Source organism: Diospyros lotus, chromosome 4 (assembly GCF_014633365.1).
Source record: "Diospyros lotus cultivar Yz01 chromosome 4, ASM1463336v1, whole genome shotgun sequence".
NCBI classification, from domain to species: domain Eukaryota; kingdom Viridiplantae; phylum Streptophyta; class Magnoliopsida; order Ericales; family Ebenaceae; genus Diospyros; species Diospyros lotus.
This window is the reverse complement of record NC_068341.1, coordinates 30157820-30182860: the sequence shown is the minus strand read 5'-3', so window position 1 is coordinate 30182860 and position 25041 is coordinate 30157820. Positions and strand designations below refer to the sequence as shown.

Sequence of the window (25041 nt, the reverse complement as noted above, 5' to 3'; positions counted from 1 at the left end):
ACAAAATAAAGATAACAAATGAAAACGGTTTACGGCTTATTAACAAGGGTTGTTGAACAAAGAAAAGGACAATAGGCTCAAAATAGGTATACTAAAGTCAATTATGTAAGGTTGATTTTTTAAGTCAAGTGGTAATAAATCCTATATGGCATCTTCATCTTTATGCATGCATATGAATCTACAACTTTGACTAGTATTAGAAGCAAGTTTTATAGCAATCTTACATGAATGAACATCACTCCAAAAGAAAACACAAGATTGTCGTGCATGTTTCAATCTCAAAAGCTCAAAGGCTCATCCAATAATGGTTTTTTGGTCTACCAACACAAGTTAACACTCTTCAAAATCAAACTCGAGTCAATTCTAGCCTAAGTATGCAAGTATTTTGTTCAATCATGTTATAACATTCTCACCTCAAGTCAATCTAAGTTTATAACATGTGAATCCTTGAATATCATTGGGAAAACATCCTAGACATCCTAAAAAAAAAAAATCAAAAGGTATCCTCTACACTCTCTAAATGCAATCACTCCCCCACACTTAAAACTTACATTGTCCCCAATGTAAGGCTAAATGCAAGAAAATGGCACACAAAAAAAAAAAAAAAAAAATAATACATTTGAAAAGAAAAAGGGATAAAGAAAGCAAATCTAATCATCTTGGATTGCCTCCCAAGTGCCTTTGTTTAACGTCTTTAGCTAGACTTTGTCACTTCTCAATCTGTATAAGTTGGACAATCCAAATTAATTTGATCAATATTGTACACTTGAAAACCTTCATAAAAATGTTTCAAGCGATGGCCATTAACCTTAAAAGTTTTACTAGTGTCCAAGCTTTGTATTTCAACTGCACCATGAGAAAACACGTTAGTAATAAGAAAATGTCCTATCCATCTAGAACGCAATTTATCAGGAAATAATTTTAATCTAGAGTGATAAAGTAGAACTTTGTGACCAATAGAAAAATGTTTCCTGGAGATCATTTGATCATGGAAGGCCTTTGTCTTTTCTTTATAGATTCTCGAGCTCTCATAGGCATCATTACGGATTTCCTCCAACTCTTGCAATTGTAATTTCCTTTGTGCACCCGATTCATTCATTTTCATATTGCAATACTAGATAGCCCAATATGCTTTGTGCTCTAACTGCACCGGAAGGTGACACAATTTTCCAAATACCAAACGGTAAGGAGACATACTTATAGGAGTTTTGTATGCTGCTCTGTAAGCCCAAAGTGCATCATCAAGCCTTAGACTCCAATCCTTCCTATTTAGGTTAACAGTCTTCTCGAGTATGGATTTGATTTCTCTGTTGGATACCTCAGCTTGTCCACTTGTTTGTGGGTGATAAGCAATAGAGATGCGGTGGGTAACATTGTATTTCTTTAATAAAGTGGCCACAACTCTATTGCAAAAATGAGTCCCGCAATCACTGATCATAGCCTTTGGTGTCTCGAACTTAACAAAAATATGAGATTTGACAAAATCTACAACCACTTTAGCATCATCAGTTCGGGTAGCCTTAGCTTCTACCCACTTTGAAACATAATCCACAGCAAGAATGATGTAAACATTATTATAAGAAGAAAGGAAAGGGCCCATGAAATCAATACCCCACACATCAAATATTTCACAAACAAGAATAGCGGTAAGTGGCATTTGATCTCTATGCCCTATGTTTCCTGTTTTTTGACATTGTTCACAAGACTTGCAAAACATATATGAATCAAGGAACAAAGTAGGCCAAAACAATCCACACTCTAATATCTTACGGGCTGTTCTCTTAGGACCAAAATGTCCTCCACATGCATATGAATGACAAAATGTAAGAATGCATGGAATTTCTTGCTGAGATACACACTTGCGAATAATTTGGTCAGAACAATGTTTCCACAAGTAAGGGTCATCCCAAACATAATATTTAGCATCACTTTTTATTTTATTTTTTTTGAGCTCTAGACAAGTCATCTGGTAGTGTTCTAGTAACTAAATAATTAACTATATCAGCATACCAGGGGACTGTCTCTTGAAGAGAAAAGAGATACTCATCTGAGAAGTTGTCCTGTAACGGGGATGGCTCTTCATTTGTGGTTAATCTACTGAGATGATCAACAACCAAATTTTTTGTACCTTTTTTATCACGTATCTCCAGGTCAAATTCTTGCTGCAAGAGAATCCATCGAATGAGTCTAGGTTTTGCCTCCTTCTTTGAAAATAAGTACTTGAGAGCTGCATGATCAAAATAAATAATCACTTTAGTGCCAAGAAAATAAGAACGAAATTTTTCCAAAGCAAAAACAACAGCTAAAAGTTCTTTTTCAGTTGTGGAATAGTTGCTTTATGCATCATCAAGTGTCCTGGAGGCATAGTAAATGGCATGATGGGCTTTTCCAACTTTTTGTCCAAGCACAATACCAACTGCACGATTACTTGCATCACACATGATTTCAAATGGAAGACTCCAATTCGCAGGTTGGATAACTGGTGCTAAAGTGAGCATATCTTTCAATTTGTCAAATGCTCCTTTGCATGCCTCACCAAATTTGAAAACCATATCTTTTTGTAGTAGCCTACATAGGGGTTGAGTGATCTTGGAAAAGTCTTTGATAAAGCGCCGATAGAATCCTGCATGTCCAAGAAAAGAGCGAACTTCCCGCACATTTGTGGGGTAAGGCAAGGATTTAATGACTTCTATCTTAGCTTTATCAACTTCAATTCCCCTATAGGATACAATATAGCCTAGAATAATGCCCTGGTCAACCATAAAGTGACACTTCTCATAGTTCAAAACTAAGTTTGTTTCTATGCATCTTCTAAGCACTTTTGTGAGGTTAGTTAAACATGCATCAAAAGAATTACCATAGATTGTAAAATCATCCATAAATACCTCTATGATGCTCTCCACATAATCTGAAAATATACTAACCATGCACCTTTGAAATGTGTCAGGAGTGTTACGAAGTCCAAATGGCATTCGTCGATATGCAAAAGTTCCAAACGAGCACGTGAATGTAGTTTTATCTTGGTCCTCTGGTGCAACTGGAATCTGATGAAAACCTGAATAAACATTAAGACAACAATAATGAGTATGGACTACTAAACGTTCAAGCATTTGGACAATAAATGGGAGGGGGAAGTGATCTTTCCTAGTTGATGCATTTAACTTCCTATAATCGATACACACTCGCCATCCATTTTGAACATGAGTAAGCACCATCTCATCTTTAGAATTTTTAACCACTGTTATACCTGTTTTCTTTGGGACAACCTTAACTGGACTCACCCATTTGCTATCAGAAATTGGATAGATCATACCTGCATCTAGAAGTTTCAAGATTTCTTTCTTTACCACTTCCATCATGGGTGGATTCAATCTACGTTGGGCTTCTCTAGAAGGCTTGCAATCATTTTCCAGTAGTATTCTATGCATGCATGTAGAAGGGCTCAATCCTTTAATATCGGCCATGGTCCATCCAATAGCTTCTTTATACTCTCTAAGCACCCGAATTAATTTTTCTTCTTCCAAAGTAGAGAGCTTTGTGGAGATTATCATTGGAAGAGTTTCTCCTTTCCCTAAGAATACATACTTTAAATGACCTGGAAAGAGTTTCAATTCCAATTTTGGTGCCTGCACCACAAAAGGAAAGAGTTTTGGGTGAGAAAGAGGCAAATCAATTTCAGACACATTATACTTCACAGGTTTAAGTGACTCCAGTTCATGGATTGTATCTTGCAAGTCAGAATCCAATACAAATTTCTTCATAACTTTTTCTAATCCTTCAAGAGTGAAGTTCTTGCTAAGTGCAATTTTCAACTTATCATCATCAAGAAGATCAAAAATTTCTTATGCTAAAGGGTCAATAACATCCATAACATAAACAGGGGACACATCACTAGGATATCTCATGGCTTCATAAATATTAAATTTAATAATTTCACCATCAAATTCCATAGTGAGAATTCCATCATGCACATCAATTTTTGTTCTAGATGTTTTTAGAAATGGTCTTCCTAATAAGATTGGTGCTAGATTAGATGAGTCATCTTCTTCCATGTTAAGCACATAAAAATCAACAGGAAAAATCAATTCATTAACTTGCACTAAAACATCCTTAAGAACTCACTCAAGATACACATTAGATCTATCAGCAAGTTGAATAATCACACCTGTTTCTTTCAATGGACCAATATTCAAAGATGATTAAATAGAAAGAGGTATGACATTTATTAAAGCTCCTAGATTTAACATTGCTTCTTAATCCTGACATTACCTACTTTGTAAGGGATAGTGAACATACCTGGGTTCTTGCATTTGGGAGGTAATTTCTTTTGAAAGACGGTTGAAACATTCTCTCCCATACTTACCTTCTCATTACCTTTCAACTCTCTTTTGTTGGTGCACAATTCCTTGATAAATTTAGCATACGAGGCACCTGTTTAATTGCATAAAGTAATGAAATATTTACCTTAATTTTACAAAGGTTTCTAGGATTTCCTTCTCCTCATCATTTTTCTTGGATTTATTTAATCTAGTAGGAAAATGAGGATTTGTCACAAATGCCTTGGGTTGTTCAATATTAAGTCCTTTAGGCTTATCAGTTTGAGATTGGGGAACAACTTCTTTTTCAGTTTCTTCTCCTAAAATTCTTTGCTTCGTCTTGGTGGGTTCTTCTAACTCCTCAAGGTGATTACACTAGCATTTTGTTTTGGGTTAACAACAGTTTGTGAAGGTAATTTACCTTGAGTCTCCAACCTGCTCATTGAAGATGCCAATTGACTTACTTGATTCTCCAATTGCTCGATGCTTGTTCTTGTCTCCTGTTGAAATTGTTGTGTGTTAGTTGTAAGTGATTTAACAATTTCTTTTAGAGACATACTTGAACTTGAGGAAGGCTGTTGTGGTGGAATATGTGGTTTAGGCTGGTAATGTTGGAATTGTGGTCTTGCTCCATAATTGAAGTTAGGATGATCCCTCCACCCTGAATTGTAAGGATTGTACTTCCTTTGTGGTGGGCCTGGGAATCCTCCAATTGCATTGGCATGCTCTAAAGAATCTTTTTGAAGTGTAGGACACATATCCGTTGGATGACCAGTAGCAGCACAAATTCCACAAGCTTTAACTTGTTGCAAATTTTCTATAGCCAATTGTTGAACAAGAGAAGTTAGATTGGATATTTGATTTTCAAGAGAAGATATACTTATTTCATTCACCCTTCTCAAAGGGGTGTCTTGTCTGAATCCAAACTGTTGTGAATTAGCGGCCATGATGGAGATCAAATCTCTAGCGGCACTAGGGGTTTTATTCACTATAGCATCTCCACTAGCTGGGTCTATCATTTTCCTCTCCATAGGTAGTTGCCTTTCATAGAAATACTAAATGAGAATTTGTTCAAAAATTTCATGTTGAGGACAGCTGGCACACAATTGTTTAAATCTTTCCCAATACTCGTGAAGAGTTTCTGTATCTTTTTGCCTTATTCCACATATCTCCCTTTTGATGCTAGCAGCTCGTGAAGCAGGGAAAATTTTATCAAGAAACAATCTGACCATCCCAATCCATGTAGTTATAGAACCTGGAGGTAAGTAAAACCGCCAATCCTTTGCTGTATCGGCCAACGAGAATGGAAAAGTGTAATACCCCAGAATTTAATATAAAGCTTGGATGTTATAATAAAGTGAATGGTATTTTGTAAATGTGGAAAAGAGGTCAGGAGTACCTAGGAAAAGAATTAACAAGATAGGATCTTATGATTAAAGTATTTCAAATGGAAGTTTAGGGCCAAAGTATAAATAGAAATGGTTTCAAGGCATTAACGTAATAAGGAAAAGGAAGAAACCGGACCTAAGTGCAAATGCCACAACTTGTAAAAGGGTTAGTTTGTTCCATTTAGATGGAATAATTGCGATGATGATTCCTTATCCTAGAAGACATGAGTTGGAGAGATAGGATTGGATTTGGGAATTTTACCCTAAAGTCTTAAGGAAGAATGATTGTAATGATTAATTTTACCCTAAAATCTAAGATGACATAACTTGGAAGACTAGTATTGGCTTGCAAAAGAAGAAGATAATAGTGCTTATCCTAAAGGCCACGTGGGGGTGCATTTGGAGGCTTGGGATTGGAAGGAGTGGAGACTTGCATTGAAAGATAGAATCAAAGGAGGAAAAAATCAAAGATTGTAATGATAGCTAGGGTAGAAAATGAGGTAACTTAAGGGCTAAGAGAAATCTTGAGATTTGGGACTTGAGAGACTATAAAAGGAGAGGAGAAGAGGCCCACGTGAAACTAAAAGCATAGGAAAAGAACAAGTGCAACAAGGAAAGAAAGAAATCCAAAGAAAAAGCAAAGAAGGAAATATAGAGATACCTGGTCGGAAAGTAGCAAAAATAGAAAAGAAATCAAAGAGGTAAGCCAATTTTCTTTCTGTAGGGTTGTAGAGCACGAAAAAGGGGAGTCCATAGGTTCAAATGGAAGGTAAATCGGTGTAACGCCCCGCTCCCACTTACGGGTGTTACTCATGAACAATTACCCGAATTGTCCACCTGTTCGGCCTTTGGTGAAGGGTGGACCATGTTTCAAGAAGAAACGCCCTAAGTGGGAACTAGGCTTGTCCTTCCCTTCCCTCAACCCTAAGATTCACTAGCGGAATTGGGCTTTAACCACACTGCATTGGCTATAAAGAAAATCTCCTTAAGATGCCCAATTTCAATTTTCCCATTTATTTTTAATTCTTTTTCCATCCAAGAATTTCACTGGGCTCCAAAATCCACCATTTCAATCCATACATTGATTGATTACCAATTTTGGAGGAAAAACTCAAATTTTCATTTTTCGAATTTCAGCATTTATCTCCAAAAATGCCTGAAAAATCCCTTTTTTTGGAAAATTCATCCGGGGCCCAAAATCAATTTAGAAATGCCCCAAATTCCCCAATTTTTTAGAAATTTAAAAAAAAATTGGTCGGCGGGGCCCAGCTGCGCATTGGCAGCGGGCCTTGGCCGCAAGCCCACGCGAGTGCCCCCGCGCGGCCGCCCGCACCTGCGTGCGACCACCCGTGCACGCCCGCGCGCGCCTGTGCGGCCCAGCAGCAGCTTCTGCCATCTGCTGCTTCCAAAATCTTTTTTTTTTTTTTTTTTGTTGGGCCTTTCTAGCCCAAAATTTTCCAGAATTCCTACCCTCATACATGCTTCAAAACATCCACCTTTCACAACCCCAAAGCCTCATTTCACAACAAAAATCATTGGATTTAATTGCTTTGGTGCTTCCCACAACACACCAAAATAAGGCTTTCACCAAAACTTAGGCTTCAACATGCCATAAGCCACAATCTCATTTTCACAATAAGGCTAAACATTCTCAAAATATAAAATACACCCATGATCTTAAGTTTTAACAAGCCATTTCCAAACAAATAAATTACAAGACATGAACTAAACACAACAACATAGGCCTTTCAATGCTATACACTATTCTTGGATCTTCTTTCCATGCTTCACAAGCCATTCCACCTTGTCTTGATTTTTCCCATGCTTCCACAACCTATATGTGAGGGTAAAACCTCATGAGCTATTAAGCTCAATAAGGGTGCAATGCAAAATAAATATGAACATAATAAGATTATATGATGTCAAATGCATGCAAGTGTGGCTAGGTTTCTTTGCCCTCACAACCCTCTAAGGTTAGAGGCATCAACCCACCATTTCAACCATGTTCCCAAACTAACCTATGGCCATAAGTCTCATGAACATAAAAGAACATGCCAAATGTAACATATACATTTATGAAACATACTTACAAACCATTGCAAGACCACTCTCCCATGGGGCCATCCCTTACCTCTTCTTGAATCTTCAAATCTTAATTTCAAGAGAGCTTCCATCTTCATCTTCTCCCATCTAAGATGGCATTCAAACTAGAACTCACTTTACATTCAAGCATATTTAAAATAAAGAGAAGAAAGAACAAAGCTTACCTTGATCCCTTCTCTTCTTCTTCACTTTTTCTTCCATGGAAGACTTTCTCATCTCTCTTTCTTTCTTTCCTTCTTCATTCCTTTCTCCAAATGGCCAAAGGAAGACAAGTCCTCCTCACTTGCCCTTAAATACTACCCTTTCCCATTTTCAAGAATGGATCTCCACCATTCATTAAAAGCACAATCCATGTGCTTAAGGAGAATTAAATCTCCACCATTCATTTCAAATAAACAAGTCTCCTCTCTAGGAGAAAGCACAATCCATGCTCTTTATCTTGATTAATCTCATCCATTGGATTATTTTTCCCTTTTAAGACTTAAGCACAACCATTGGATCACTTGGAAATTTCCTTTTATTTCCAATTAATTTAATTTGACTATTTTCCAACCATCACATGAGAGACCATTTTGAAAGACATAAATACTTTCTTTCCCATTTAAATAAATCCCACAATTTTCAACCATTAATGGGTGACTAATTTTTCATTTCATTTGGATTTATTTAATTCTCCTTAATCATGCTTAATATTAAATGCTTGAAAGACTAATTAGAATTTCCTTTGCATTTAATTTAATCTCTTCATTTAACTTGGACTACACTAAGCCATGTGTCATTCCAAGACACTAACCTTGGCTTCCAAGCTCTAATCTCCTCCATCCATGTGGCATCACCACATTTATTCTCCAATATAGGGAAAATTAATTACTTTACCCCATAATTGAATATCCACCATTTTTCTCATTTTTCATAATTAAATTCCTTTATGGAATTAATTCCAAAATTCCCAAAATATTCTTTGTGAATTTTTTAACCCCATATATCTCCACATAATTGCAAAACTGAAATTTAATTCACTTACTCACCTAATTCTACATAGGAATTATTTTCAATTTATCAAAATACCCTTTTTAATGGACTTCACTATCCAAATTACCAAAATGCCCCTCTCATAGGGCACCATCATTCTCAAAATCTTTCACATTCACAAGGGCATTTTTGGAATTTTCTCACTTCCTTTCTCATTCTCTTAACACCGGTAACACTGGGTGTTACAATCGAGGTTAAAATGAATAAGATATAGCCGTTTTAATTTCTAGGTGCAGAGTCCGTAAGAAGGAAGGAGACGATGCGTACATCACACCCGCCAGCCACTGCTGCACGTGGCCACCCTTTTGGTGGTGCGTGAGGGCGCGTGACATGGTCTCTTCCTCTGTAATTTTGTGGTTTTGCTCCTTAAATCATTCTCTATGATTATATGTAAAAATATATTGGATTGGTGACTTGTACTGTATGAAACTACAGCTAAATCGGGCCAAAATTCTTATAAACGGTGAACCGTCAAGACCAACAGCTAGTGTGAGTGGTTTCTTGCATTAGTTGTGCTTCATATTGTTCATTTCTTGAATCATTTGTGTTGAATGTGGACCTACTCACTTGCTCTCTTTGTTTAGCATGTTTCTTATCTTATTTCATCACTTCATGGCATGTGGTTTTTGTGGCAAGCTAGTGGCCGCCATGAGTGGCTCTTGGAGTCATATATGCGTGTTTGAGGTGAGCATGGCATGCCTGGGGGTGATTGCAACACCCTGGCATGGCTTCCACAAAGGGGGTTCCATTTTGCATATTTGCATTTCATGCATGATCTATTTCTTTCTTAAAACCATCTCACTTAGATTTGTGTAATCTAACTTGGGTTGATGCTCCTGGAACGTTCCATGTTCCAGGTATGTTTGGTATGTTAGGAGCTAAGAAGGCGAGCGAGGCAAACGGGAAAGAAACTATGGACGCTTAATACTTTTCTGTTATTTTATGTAATCTTATTTAGAAGTGTTGTAATAATTCGAAGATTATACTTCTTTTTCTTATGTTAGACTTAAATCCTATCGTAATGAAAGGCTTGTGCATGTTATGCTTGTATGGGAACCCTTTCAAACTTTCTGGCAAGTTCGATCCATGGTTTTCGCTGTTTAGGGTTTCCTAACACCTCTTGGGTGATTGGGTGTATACCTACCTGTGATACTTGAGTCGAGGAGGTATTACAAAAAGCACGCAATTTGATTTGTTCTTCAGTCACTCCTTGTGGTTTCAGGCTTGAACACACCACGTGGAATTCCTTTAGATGCTTGTGGGGATCTTTATTCTCACGGCCATGGAATTTAGGAAGCAAATGGATCAATCCAGATTTTAATTCAAAATCTACCTCTAAGGTTGGATACTGAATGCAGAGTGGCTGTTGGTTCTCATTTGGTGCAGCCAATTCCCTTAAGGTTATTTCTTCGTTGGCCATCTCCTGTTCCGTTTCAATATCTCTAGATGAATCAACCAAGTCCACTGGTAAATCCAATCTGGGGGATGAAGATGGAGATACTTGTTTGCTTAATTTAACTTCCTTCCTCAACTTTTGAGCTTTCTTCTCAACCTCAGGATCATATTGGAGTTCACCTGTATGAGAAGAATGAGGCATAAAATAATTAAGAAAATAAAATAAAAATAAAAATAAAAAGAATAGATCTATTTGACACCAATCCCCAGTAACGATGTCAAAAATTTGGTGGGTGTCAAATCCAACAAATAATAAATTCTTGCTCTTAAAAATATAAATTGTGATAGTGATGAGCAAGGTCGTATTCACAGGGATTGGTTAAATCTATTCCTTTGAAAAATTAAAATAAATAGAAGAAACGATTGGGGGAGGGGGGGTTTGAATTTTGGAATTTAAACAATTTAAAATAAAACAAATGCAGGGATTTGAATTAACGGAAAATCAGTTTAAGCAAGTATCCAGTCTAAGGTATAATCTTAGAATTGATTCAAGGAATTGATCATCGATGCAAAAATAAAACCCTATATTCTTTCACTAAATTGGTTATGGATATTAACAAGCTCTAAAACCTGTCTCTCCTTACTTTGCTAATAATCAAGACAAGCTCATTGATTATTTTTCTTGTTAATAAACAACCCTAAATAAGCTCTTAAGGTTTAATTTACCAACAGCGTTAATTACTAGAAAGATGACCAATTTAAACCAATGAATACACAAGCTGGATTCATTTAAGTTAGATTATATATCTCCATAACATAAATTGAAGATCTATCCATAATTAATTATGTTAATTGCCACCAATATTAGAACATCTAAACAATTACGGATTCAGATTTCTAATTGGCGATATATTGTTCTGGCAATTATACAACGAACTCTTTTGTATTAATTAATCGAAACAATAATTTTAACAAACATAGAAGATATATAAATAGAGAAAGAATAAGAGAATAATGAAAATCAATTCAATCTCACAATTCCTGCAAAATCAAAACTTTGATTATCCTTGTACTAGAATAAAAGTTTAGCAACCCATCGAAAATAAAAGAAAACAGCTAAGGGAGAAAGAAAAGGATCTGTCGCATGCGCCACTACTGTGCCCGTGAATCTTCTGCTCCGTTCTCCTCAATTGCTCTGCTTTGCTGCCTCTACATTTTGTGCTGCTTTCATTAATGTATATATGCGTATGCAGTGCCCTTCTTCTTCAACTCCATGGGCCTTGAATTATCCAATCACATTGCACATGCGTGGGCCTCCAATTGAAATATCATTTTATTATAATATTCTTGCTTTCAATTGCACCTTCAAAGTCACAGCTTCCTGGACTTTAATTTTAACTTCAATCGCACATGTGGGCTCTTGATTAAAGTATTATATTCAGTCTTCAATTCAACTCCAATTACAACTCTAATTCCATGCCTGGCTCACTGCTTCACTTTTGCTCCAATTCTTCGTTATCTTTTCTGCAAAATTAATATATAACATTTATATAAATACATATAAGAAAATAATAATAAATAATAAATGTGTGAGATTTATTTTTATTTTTCTATTTTTTTTAAACATAATTTATTAAACTTTGCCACTAATGTCTTATATATAAAATATTATTATAAACAAGCACTATAAGACCTAAAACATGCTAAATAAACTAAATGCTAAGAGAATAAAATTATAAAATTATGAGTTTATCAAATTCCCCCACACTTAACTTTTGCACGTCCTCAGACAAAACAACAAGACATGTCACAATCACACTAATTCCCCCAATGACACCAAAAACATCACATATCATAATCAAAGACAACCAAAGGAATCAATATTATAATACGTCATGAACTTAAAACACTTAACAAACTCAAATTAAAATAAACAAGAGATTTTCATTCAAAAAACAATTAACAAGTATGGTAGACCCTTACACATCACTCAAATGTTTAAGGATTGAAAAAATTCACTCAAAATTCAATTCATGCTCAATTACTACCATAAACTTTCTTGTTCATCCAATCTTTGTTGTTGATGTCACATGCCATACACAAATCCAATGGTCTTTAATAATTAAGGTTGTAATGGGGCTAAGGAAAAGGTAGGATATAAAAGGGAAAAAGGTTAAGACCTAAAAAATTAGTAGAGTATTTAGAAACAACTTGGGTTAATTAGGCATGAAGGACCCAACACCTTAACCAATAATCAAACACTCTTCATTTCTTCCTTCCTTATTTCTTTCTTTAAAAAAATCATATATTATGTCTTGGCACCTTTTTTTTTCTCTTTTTCTCAACATATTCTTTTCTCTAAGCATTACTTGGTTTTTGACGCAAATGTTGACATTTATGATGAAGACACCCAATTACTTGGAAAAAAGGTTCAATTAGAGAAAGTGATATAGATTTTTCGAAATATAAAAGTTCTAGGCATTTTTTCACTTTTTATTATGTGAGAAGACTATGAAATGGGGAAACTTGTGATAGAATATAGTTGGAATATTCAAAGGATTTTGACAAAGTTTATTACTTTTGTTGCAAACTGTTTGATAGAAAACCTAGTGGGAGCCAATTTGGCAATGAAAGAACTAAAGATTGGAAAAATCTTAGTACTAAGTTGAAAAGTCATGAAACAAGTGGGGAGCACTTACTTAACATGAATGCTTGATTTGATTTAGAATTGGGATTTTTTAAGAGTAAAGAAATTGACAAGGATGTGCGAGTAAGAATTAATAAAGAAAAAGAACATTGAAGTAATGTTTTAAAAAGAATTATTGTCGTGCTCTAGCTGAAAATAATTTGGCATTTCGTGGAATTAATGAAAAGATTTATCATGTGAATGATAATTTTTTTTTAAGTATTATTGAGATTATAGCTAAATTTGATCCAATATTACAAGAACATGTTCGACATATTCAAAATGGTGGAATTCATAATCATTACTTGAGACATAATATCCAAAATGAATTGATACAGATGTTAGCATATGAAGTCAAGAGTATGAGTTTGAAGAAAATTAAAGAGGCAAAATATTTTTCCATTATACTTGATTGTACTCCAGATTTAAGTCACTAAGAACAAATGTCTCTCATATTAAGCTATGTGGATATTTCAACTAGTCCAATAATAATTAAAGAATACTTTGTAGGTTATTGTGACGCCCCGCTCCCACTTATCGGTGCCACTCGTGAATAATCATTCAAACTGCTCACATGCCAGGCCATTTGTGAAAGGCGGACTATGTTTCAACATGAAACGCCCTAGGTGGGAACTAGGGTTCGGCTTTCCCTTCCCTCAATCTCAGGATCAACTAGCAGATTTGGGCTTTAAATGTACCACACTTGGCTAATTAATTTTCATTAAGCTTGCCCAATCATCATGATTAGTATTTTAATTCTTTTTCTTTCCAAGAATTCCTCCGGGCTCCAAATATTTTTAAAATTCCAAACATCCCATTGGTTTTCCAAAATTTGAGGAAAAACTCATATAATTTAAGTTTCCATAAATTTTGGCATTTTCTCCAAAAATACCCAAAATTCCTTTATTTCTGAAAATTCCCCCAGTGCCTGCCGCGCTCGGTCGTACGCTCGCCTGCGCCCGCGCTCCCTGGCCCGAGCTGCGCCACCCATGTGCACCCATTACCGCCTGCTGTGGCCCCAGCAGCTACCACTAGCTTCTACACCCCCCTTTTTTTTTTCTTCTCTTGGGCTTCCCAACCCAAATTTTCCAAAAACATAATTTAATAAATAAATCCCACAAACGTCACATTTCCAACTAAAAATCATTCTTTTACAATACCAAAGTAAATCTCAACATACATCCAAAATTTCCTTCCATTTCACAAATGAGGCTTACACAAATCTATTGATGCTTACATAGCAAACATCAAAATAAAATACAACACATGAATCAAATATAACTAGAATAGGCTTTCCATAAGCCATGAACCCACAAAATAAATAAAACACATGCTTAGGCTTCTATAAGCCATAAATTAACAAAATCTACCATGAGCTTCCCAACTTTAAGTTTGCACCACTCTCTTTTTCTCTTGGCACATGAACAACCTACAAGTTGAGAGTAAAAACCTGATGAGCTATTAAGTTCAGTAAGGGTGCAATGACAGTAAATATGAACATGAATATAAAATGTAATGCCAATGCATGCAATGCAACAAAGTTAGGGTTTTCTCATTCTCACAACCACCTTGGTTTGAGGATTTAATCTACCCTACCCCACACAACCTCATGGCCATAAGTCCTTGAACACAAACAACATGCCAATGCACACATATTAAATCATGAACCATACTTACAACCTTGATAGCCACCATCTCGTGGGGCTATCCCTTACCTTAGCATTCTTTGAAGCTTCAAAAACTTCCTAACTTCATTGCCACTCTTCGCCTTAAGAGATTCCTTGAAACAAAATTTTTAAAGAAACTAAGCTACCATTAAATGGAACAAAAGGAACTTACATGCTCCCAAAGGAAGAATACTTACCTTATTCTCCATCTTCCTCCTTGGAAGACATTATTCCTTTCTCCATTCTTCTTCTTCCTCTCCACAAAATGGGAGACTTCTTCCATTTCTCTCACTAACTTTGCCAAAAAGATTAGGGTTTCCATAAACTAGCCCATTTATACTAGCACCCAATCCTTCAAGAATAATTCCTAGCCATTGGATTTATTTGGTGAGAATAAATCTCAACCACACAAATAGCTTTGTCCACGCCACTTAATCTTGTGAAATATCCACCATTGGATTATATCTCACTTTACAAGGTTAGATCTCAACCATCCAAAGAAAGCACAATCCATGTGCTTTTTGCCTTCTTTAATCTCATCCATCCATTTTGGAAGAACTAATCTCCACCCTTAAGAGAAAACACACTCTTAGCCTTTTTTTATCCACTTGGCAATCCATGCCAACTTGAAGGATTTTATCTATCCCTTAGATCAATTCCAATTTTCAAGAATAATCCTCCACCCTTGGATCATTTTGAATTTCCATTTCCTTTTCATTTAATTAAATCCCCATATTTTCCAAGGCATTAATGGTTGACTAATTACCATTTTCTTTTGGATTTTCTTTAATTTACCATAATCATGCCTCTCATTAAATGCTTGAAAGACTAATATCATTTCTTTTGCATTTATTTAAATATCTCCATTTTACTTGAACAAGGCTTTGCCAAGTGTCATCCCTAGACACTAACCTTGGCTTCTATGTTTCCATCCAAGCTATCCATGTGGCATTACCACATTAATTCACCAATTTAGGGAGAAATTAATTATTTCCTCACATAATTGAATATTCCTCATTTTCCCTATTTTCCATAACTAAATTCCTTTATGAAATTTCACTCCAAATTACTAAAATGCCCTTTGTGAATTATTAATTCCATTTATCTCCACATAAATACAAAATGGGGAATTTAATTCACTTACATACTTAATTCCACCTAGGAATTATTTTCAATTTACCAAAATACCCTTTATTGGACTTCACTATCCAAATTACCAAAATGCCCATCTCATAGGGCACCATTATTCTTAAGGATCCATCACCTTCTTAAGGTCATTTTTTAAAGTTTATCACTTCCTTTCTCATTCTCAAACTAGTAACACCTGGTGTTATAGTTGTTATACCCCTTCCTCTCTCTATGAGAGAGCTCCCTCAAAGAAAGGAACCCTCGGGGAGAGGGCCGCGAAAGCCTTCCCAAGCCTTCCGACAGGCTCTCTCCAAAAGCCTTTCGAAGGGGCAAGTCCAAGAGTCTACTCTCTCGGGAAGCCTCTCGGAGCATCCTTTCCGAGAGGCCAGCAAGGCCTCATACACATGTCCTAATCAATCATCAAGACGTGGACTTTTATAAAAGGCAAGACACAACAATATTGATGGGACCTAAACATCTGGTAATTAATCTCAATTATCTTAAATTTCCCTTTCCAAAGTCATTTTCATTTCCTTTCGCGGCTTTTCCTTTTCATGCATACTGACTTGATCGTCAAATCAGTTGTGTCCCTCCGAGAGAACCCTGTACTCTCTTCTAGGCCCTTGAAACACCTTCTCGAAAGAGTTGCATTTCCTTTCCGAAAGCCAATCTATTCCTCTCCGAGAGGTGTACCAGATCCCTTCCGAGAGCTGTTAACTGAATCAGGCACCAAGCTAGTCAATTCTTTTCGAGAGACCCATTTCTCTTCGAGAGACTAGTTCCCTACGAGAGGCTCCCTCTCTCTAAGAGACCCCTGTCTGCCAAGCTTTATCCTCCATTCCTTGACTCCTTTCTCTTAGGAAGCATTCTCTCCGAGAAAGCTCTTTCAACAGCTTTACTTTTGGACATCAACATCTCACACGACTTCAGACGACGGTTTCCCTCACCCTATAGAAGTTTTTATTGTTGTATTTTTAGCAACACCATAGGTTTTTTAAAAGTTGATGACATTTTTGAAGAAGACCTCTTTAGTGAACTAATAAGAGAAATTGAAAATTTAAATCTTGATGTTATTGATAAAAGCGGGCAAGGACATGATATCGATTTTAACATGAAGGGAAAGCAACAAGATGTGCAAAAAAGACTATTGGAGATAAATTCTGGAGCATTATATATACCATGTGGTTGTCATAGTCTTAATTTAGTAATTTTTTATATTGTCTCCTCTTATCTTAGAGCTGTATTATTTTTTTTGAGTTCTACAATGCATATATTCATTATTCTCTTCTTCACCCAAAAGATGGAAAATATTAAAGAATAACATATCTAATTTAACTGTTAAAGTATTATCACAAACTCACTGGAAAAGTTGTATTGAAAGTGTCAAGTCAATCAGATTTCAAGCTCCAAAAATACGAGATGTTTTGTTTGAATTAGCAGAAAGTAGTAGAAAGTAGTGATGATCCTAAAATAAAGAGTGAAGCTAAATGTCTTGCATTGTATCAATTAGAGAATTTTGAATTTTTGTTGGGCATGACTATTTGGTTTGATATTTTGTTTGCGATTAATTCAGTTAGTAAGAGCTTTTAAAGTGAAAATATGCATATTGACATTGCTATAGATCAATTAAAAGGTCTTCTTTATTTTTTTTGAAACTTATAGGGAAAAATGATTTCAATCTGCTATACTTTCTGCCAAAGAACTTGCAAATGAAATAGAAGTAAAACCTATATTTCGTGAAAAATCTGTGATTTGTAGGAAAAAACAATTTGATGAAAATGTCAAATTATTTTATTTACATGGTTGATCAAGTCATTTCTCCACTTTGAAATAGGTTTAAGCAATTTGGAATATATGAAAAAAATTAAATTTCTGTAATACCCGATATTACATGGTGTTGGAAAAATATGATTTCCAGCAATTTTAAAGGACCTTGGGTGGTCCGGAGAGCCCAAGAAATGAATTTCAAGAAATTAATTAATAAAATTGCCAAATCGACTGCAGGGAATGCCCCAGGATGTGGATGTCCAGGGAAGAGAGTATGAGATTGGTGAGAGTCTCGAGGTGAGGTTAATGACGCTAGAAGCGATCAGATCGGGGATAATTTTTGAAATAATTTCCATATAAACCTGAATGGGTGTCGATACCAAATGGTTGTAAGGGACCTCCAAGAAGTTAAGAGGACTCTAGGGGTGGTTCGATTTTGTGAGTAAGGAAACCCTAAAGTGTTTTCGGGTGGAATAAAGGTCCCATGCAGGCGTACGGATGAAATTGATATTACCGAGTAGATGCCGATTATTAATTTTGGGAAAATCAACAATTTGGAGACTTGATGGTATTTATTTTAAAGCTTGGAGGATCCAAGTGCAATTATAAGAATTCTCAAGTGAAATTATTAAATTCTTTAAGTGGAATTATGAGAAAATAAAAGGATTAAATGTGTAATTATGTGTATATATATATATATATAGGCGTGAGCTTGGGAGGAACCTTCCTATTCTTGTTTCTGAAATTTAAAATAAAAGAGAAAGAGAGAGAGAGAGAGAGCTCGGGAGGCTGGGAGCCGAGAGTAGGTGTAACACCCAGTGTAACCGGTGTTAAGAGAATAAGAAAGGAAGTGTGAAATTTCCAAAAATACCCTTGAGAAGGTGATGGATCCTTGAGAATTAGGGTGCCCTATGAGAGAAGTGTTTTGGTAATTTGGATAGTGAAATCTAATAAAGGGTATTTTGGTAAATTGGAAATAATTCCTATGTGGAATTAGGTGAGTAAGTGAATTTAATCCCAATTTTGTATTTATGTGGAGATATGGGATTAATAATTCATGAAAGGGGTATTTTGGTAATTTGGAGTGATTCCATAAAGGAAATTTAATTATGGAAAATAGGAAAAATGGTGGATATTGAATTATTTGAGAAAATAATTATGTTTTCCCTAAATTGGTGAATAAATGTGGTAATGCCACATGGATGGATGAGATGAGAACTTGAGAGCCAAGTATGGGTTTAAAAGGTGACACTTGGCAAAGTTTTGTTCAAGTATAAATGGGTGATTTAATTAAATGCAAAAAGAAATGATTTTGGTCTTTTAAGCATTTAATGAGAAGCATGATGGTATTGGATTAAAAAAAAATCCAAAAAAGAAAAGTAAATGGTCACCATTAATGCTTGAAATTATGGTGAATTAAATATATCCCAAGGAAAATGGGAAATTAGTCACCATTAATGTTTGATAAAAATGGTGATATAAATAAATGGAAACTGAAGGATTTATGTCTTTCAAAGTAGTCTCTTATGTAATGGGGTGAAAATAGTCCCATTAATTTAAATGGGAAGGAAATGAAAAATTGGAAGGATGAGATTGATTCTTGGAATTGGAAATGATCTAAGGGCCACCATTTAGTCTTGAAAGTTGGCAAGGATTGCCAACATATTAATGATTTAATTTAAAGACTAATTTTGGATGGCTAAGATTAATTCTTTGAAAGGCACATGGATTGTGTTTCCTTTTAAGGGTGGAGATTAAGTCTTGTAAAGGCAAAATAATCCAATTGTTGAAATTTAAAGAGAGGAAATGGCATGGATTGTGTTTCCTTGTGTGGTTGGGATTTTCTCTCATAAAGCAAATGGAAATCAAGGGCCAAGATGAAGTCTTGAAAGTGAGATTTCAAGACAAGAGTAGTATAAAAGGGAATAAAGTGCTTTAGTCTCAAATTTTTGCCATTTGAAGAGTCTTGAAGGAAGAAAGAAGAGTGATAGGAAGAAGTCTCTCATGGAAGAAATAAATGAAGAGAAGAAGGAAAGGAAAGAAGAAAAAGAAGAATGTAAGTATTCTTCCTTAGGCTTGTTTAAGTTTCTTCCACTTCTTTTATTGGTAGCTTAGCTTCTTTAAATTTTTGTTTTAAGGAGCTCTTAAGGAGAAGAGTGGGAAATGAAGCTAAGAGATTCTTGAAGCTTCAAAAAAAAGAATGAGGTAAGGGATAGCCCCATGGGATGGTGGCTTTGCAAGTTGTAAGTATGTATTTAAACTTTGAGTGTGTGCATTGACATGTTGTTTGTGCTCAAGGACCTATGGCCATGAGGTTGTGTGTGGTAGGGTAGTTTAAAGCCTCAAACCAAGGTGGTTGTGAGGATGTGGAAGCCCTAACCATGTTGCATACATGCATTTGGCATCACATATTATGTTTTTATTCATACTTATGTTCATTGCACCCTTATTGAGCTTTATGACTCATGAGGTTTTATCCTCCCCTTGTAGGTTGTTCTTATGTCAAAAGAGAAAAGGAAGAGTTGCAAGCTTGTGGTTGAAAGCTCATGGTGTTTATTTATTTGTTGTAAATTCATGGCTTATGGAAGCCTAAGTTGTGGTGTTGATTTAAGAAATGTAAAATTATTTGATTGGTGATGGCTTGTTAAAGCCCAAGTTTATGAGTGTATTTTCTATTGAAGTGTTGATTTTAAATTGAAATGAGATAGTGGCTTATGGCATGTTGAAGCCTAGGTTAAATCTCACTTTTGGTATGAATTGTTGTGGAAGCATCAAGAGTGTTGTTTAAGCCTTAATTATGGAGAAATAAAGGCAAAAATTGAATGAATACGAGGTATTTTATTTAATTTATTTTTCTGGAAAGTTTTGGTTAGGAAGACCCAAGAAAAAGAAAAAAAAATAAAAATAAAATAAGGTGAAGTTGCAGCAGCAGGGGGGCAGCAACCCCACGCGCGGGCAGGGCCGTTGGTCGGCCACGCGCGCGTGCGGGCGAGCAGGCACACGAGGGGCTGAGCGCGCGGGCGTGTGGCATGTGAGGCCAGCGCACAGCGAGGCCCCGGGTGCGTTAGCAGGCCCTGCCGGCCATTTTTTTTCAAAAAGTTGGAGTTTTGGGGGCATTTCTTAATTGATTTTTGGCCCTGGAGGAATTTTCAAATTTAAGGGATTTTTCGGGCATTTTGGAGAATAATGCTGAAATTTTGAAAAATTATAAATTTTGAGTGGACAGTGGTGGCAGATCTGCCATGGCAACCACAGCCAGAGGCGTTGCAGCGATGACAATGGAGCAACAGCGGCGACAGACCAGCAGTGGCGCGCGGTGGAGCACGCGGAGGCTGCAACGTTGATGGCTGGAGGAGCTAGAGCAGCTGGTTGCAGCGGGCCATGGCAGATGGTAGTGCTACCCGTGCGCAGGGGCGTCAGTCGCAATGGCTCGCTGTGGCTGCTCGCGGTGATGCCGATAACTGGTGGTGGCTTGACTGTTGGTGGAGATTGACCAGAGCCTAGAGACAGGTGATGGTGGCGGAGGCCAAGGTGGCCAGTGGTAAGCGCGCGCGTAGGAGCTGTGCGCGGGAGGAAGAAGAAGATGGGAAGAAAGAGAGGAAAAAAAAAAGAAAAAGAAAGGAAAAATAAAAGAAATATGGAAATAGGAAAAAAGGGAGAAAAAAATAGAAAAAAAGTCAAAAAATTCCAGACAAATGGGAAAAAATTCTAGAAATTAACTTAGGACTCAAGGAGTATGCTGAGAACTCAAAAATGGGGTTTTGAGCATAAAATGGCATCCCATGGGCGGTTGGCTGGATTTCTCCTCCAGAGGGTAAGGTAAATTAATTAAATTTCTTTTCGAGTTAAAGCATTATGTGATATAGTGTAATGTGAAGTGATGGTTGGATTATACCTGTGATTGGGATTGTTTGGAAGTTATTGATGGGTGGGTTTTTGCGGTGTTTGGCCAAGAACGAAGGCCCTGGTTTGGTTTAATTTATGATATTGTTGGGTTTTGTGATTGCATCTGGGGTGACCGAGGTGGCGGTGATCCTAGAAGAGTTCAAAATTTGGGCTAGCGTTCTTGCTCGTGGCAGAGAAGAGGCTTCGAGCCAGGTAAAGGATGACCCCAAGGGTGGTGGTCTTGTATGCATTTGTAAATGTTTTTATTTATGAGTTGCATGTAATAGTTAACACTTGCATGGTATGAGTTCTAGTGTACCTATGGCCATATGGAGGACTTGTTAGTTCCTAATAATGGCAAATATATCACAAGAGAGGGGGTGAATTGGGATTTGTATAAAGTTTCGATAATTTAAAACTTTAATTGATGGCAGAATACTAAGTTTCGAAATATAGGGGTTATGTTTTGAAATAAGACTTTCTATTAAGTAGGTTTTGAAACCTACTATATATGTTGCGAGATATACCTTACTGTTATAGCTTGTTTCGAAATATAGATTGTATATTTTGAAATACACTTTTCTATTTTGCTTGATTCGAAATCTTTTGGCTTGTATTTCAAACTAATGATCTTTGGAAAAAATGATTTACAAAAGTAAGAGTATACCAAAGATATTTGTATATCAAAGATATGTTTTATATGTATATATATGTTTAAGCTCAAGGAAACTTTATTTTGGTCTTTGAAAACAACTCTTTTAAAAGCATGAGCAATAGGCAATAATGATAAGCAAAAGCGAAATAATAATTACACACAAGATATATAGTGGTTCGGCACCCTGCCTAGTCCACTACCTTTAAGTTTACCCACTTGAAGGATTTTTCAATCCCAATCACTTTTACTAGTGATTAACCACAACAAAGTTTTACCACAGTTCACCCCAAAACCTTGTACAATGAGTTTTTATGGTTCAACTCAAACCTTTCACTAAGTGAGTTTTTACCAGCTTAACTCAAATCTTACAACAAGTGAGTTTTTATTAACTTAACTCAAACCTTACAACAAGTGAGTTTTAGGCTCAACTCAAACCTTTTCCACAATGAGTTTTAAGCTCAACTCAAACCTTACAACAATTACAACAATAACAAGATAAATAAAACTTATCTTTACAGCCCAATGAAATTTGTAGCAATGAAATGCCTCACCAATGGTTGCACAAACCTCTAAGCTTGAGGTGAGGAGAGCTGAAGAGATGAGACTCGTTGTTTACACTTGCTTCTCCTTTCACACTTTCAATGCACAAGATTAAGATGTAGATAGATCTTCTTTGAGAGCTTGAATAAATGATTTGATCACCACTTGTGCTTGTGTATGTGTCTCTAGTGTGTTTTCTTCTGTTGTAAGTTGTTCTTATCTTCAAACACTTGCTATTTATATCAAGAGATAGAAATCTAGTCGTTTTATAGTCGTTAGAGACAAGATAGAAAAGTAGATTTCGAAACATAGCACACATGTTTTGAAACATCACAATTTTACACTTAGGTTTCAAAACATACTCCTCATGTTTCGAAACATACAGCCTTTCCAGCTGTACTTGCACTTAGAGACAACATTGAGTGGGAGACAAAGTCTTATGCCCACTATGATTAATTAAAAGCACTTACATTCAAATTTGAATTTGAATCTCATAGCATGGAGAATGAATTAAACAATAATTGAGAAGCTTTTAGATAAATACAAAAATGCAAAACAAAAGCATCTCAGATTTCTGCTGATAGAATTGTCAAAGGTTTCAAAACATAGAATGAAGGTTTCGAAACATACTTCAGAGGTTTTGAAACATGATATACAAGTTTTGAAACATAGTCCAAAACCTGATTTGAAAACATATGCATTACATAGATGTTTTGAAATAACATATACACTTGAAAACATTGAAAACCTTTTCAAAGGGGTTTCAAAACATGACAGATTTTTAGAAGGATTTACTTGAAAGCATAATCCATAGCATGTATACATCATAACTTATTTACATGCACAGAAACATGTACAGAAACATGACAGATTTCAAGTAAATGTCCACATTTTCTTTTATTTCTATTTTATCTTCCATTTACTTTAATATATAAATGTAAATAAGAAAGTACCCCTATTTGGATTCAATAAAAATATCTAGAAAATCAAAATCCATAACAATAAGAAAGTAGAATTTGGGTTTTAGTATAAACTCAAGATTTAACAATAATACCATCTCCAAAATATATACTTTCTATTTAATAAAAAAATCATTAAAAATCGTTTTAATACCAATGGATATTAGATATCAAGATATTGGGAGATAGTTTTCTAAAAAGAAAATATTTTCTTATTTATCTCCTTATAAGGTGCTAACCTTCCAGACTTAGAAAAAATAAGGGTTTGTAAACCTCGATACTTGGAATTCATTTGGTTTTCATTTTCGCAAAGTAATACTTGATATTGAAATTGATATATGTTAAAAACCACAACCTTGACTTATGACTTAGGGATTAAGCTAATAGATGTTTTTTTCATCATCAAAACTATTATACAAAAAGGTGCAACATCAAGACTAGTGTGTGGGAAGGGTTGGTTGATGCCTTAACCTATAAAGGTTATGAGGGCAGGGAAGACTACCCATTTTGCATTGCATTTTTGCATTACATGCTCTCTCATACTTCATTTACTTATGCATTTGCACCCTTACTGAGTCTTTATGACTCATGAGGTTTTACCTCATGTTGTAGATGTTGCGAGCCTAGATGCAAGCAGGGATGGTGTCGGGAGGATGATGTGGCAACTAGTGTTTTCGCCTGAGTTTGTATGTGGTATATAGTCATATATGTAGTGATGTGATTTAATGTAAATGTTGTTGTACGCTAGATGTATCTAGTTGTTGTAATCATCATGGTGTGATGGGTGATTGTGAGATTGCTTGATGTATATGGTTTTAGTTGGTGAAGCCGAGTTTGGATCAGGTGAGGATCGAAAAGGTATGATCCCATAAATCCCAGTACTCAGTGGATGTTTGATGAGCTAGTTTTTTTCCTGGGTCACCTTTGGCTTACTGTGAGGGGAGCTGAAGAAAGGTGAAGCTCACTTGGGTTTCGGGTCCCGTTCTACTGTGTTTCCTTATCTATGTTTGGGACCAATTCTTTGAGTGGAGCAAAGGGAAGAACGAAGTCTAGTGCTCACCTAGGGCGTTTCCTGTTGAAACATAGTCCAACCCTTCAGTGTTGGTTTGTCATGTGAGTAATCCGGTCGATTATTCATTGATAGCGCCCGTAGGTGGGAGTGGGTCGTTACAATTTCTATGCAATTTCAAGAAATTAAAATCAATGGATGAAGATGTTTTAAAAGGGTATTGTTCAAATTTTGAAAACGTTCTTAAATATGATGGACTTTTTGATATAGATGGTTTTGATTTATTTTTAGAATTAAAAGTGTTAAGAGAAACTTTTCAAGAGGAAAAAAATAGTCCAATGAAAATTCTTCATTACATCAAAACAGTCAATTATTTTCTAAATGCTTATATTGCTTATAGAACATAATTCACAATTTGAGTTTCAGTACTTTTTGCAAAAAAGAGTTTTTCAAAATAGAAATTGATAAAGTCATATTTGAGGTCAACCATGTCACAAGAAAGATTGAATGA

The 25041-nt window shown here is 35.8% G+C and overlaps 1 pseudogene; it reads right to left on the bottom strand.

The window, feature by feature from the left end:
• Positions 1-1114: 1114 nt before the first annotated feature.
• LOC127799770 (uncharacterized) overlaps positions 1115-25041 on the bottom strand; it is a 61881-nt pseudogene continuing 37954 nt past the window's right edge.